Genomic DNA, 243 nt, shown 5'->3' on the forward strand with positions numbered 1-243 from the left:
ACGGATAAATAGATTATTAGTCGCGGGAATAAAAGTATTCTTAATCTGTAAGGCGCTGGGGGGGGCTACACCCCCCCCCAGACACCCCCCGATGAGTTACAGTTTAGTTCATACAAACACCGGGTTTGGGGAATGTCACAATACGTGCACACCACAATATCTCCAGATATGCATAATGCACTGCGTCCATGTGTGTGTGTGTGTGTGTGTGTGTGTGTGTGTGTGTGTGTGTGTGTGTGTGTG

The sequence above is a fragment of the Volvox carteri genome (assembly GCF_000143455.1).
Source record: "Volvox carteri f. nagariensis unplaced genomic scaffold VOLCAscaffold_96, whole genome shotgun sequence".
In the NCBI taxonomy this organism is placed as follows: domain Eukaryota; kingdom Viridiplantae; phylum Chlorophyta; class Chlorophyceae; order Chlamydomonadales; family Volvocaceae; genus Volvox; species Volvox carteri.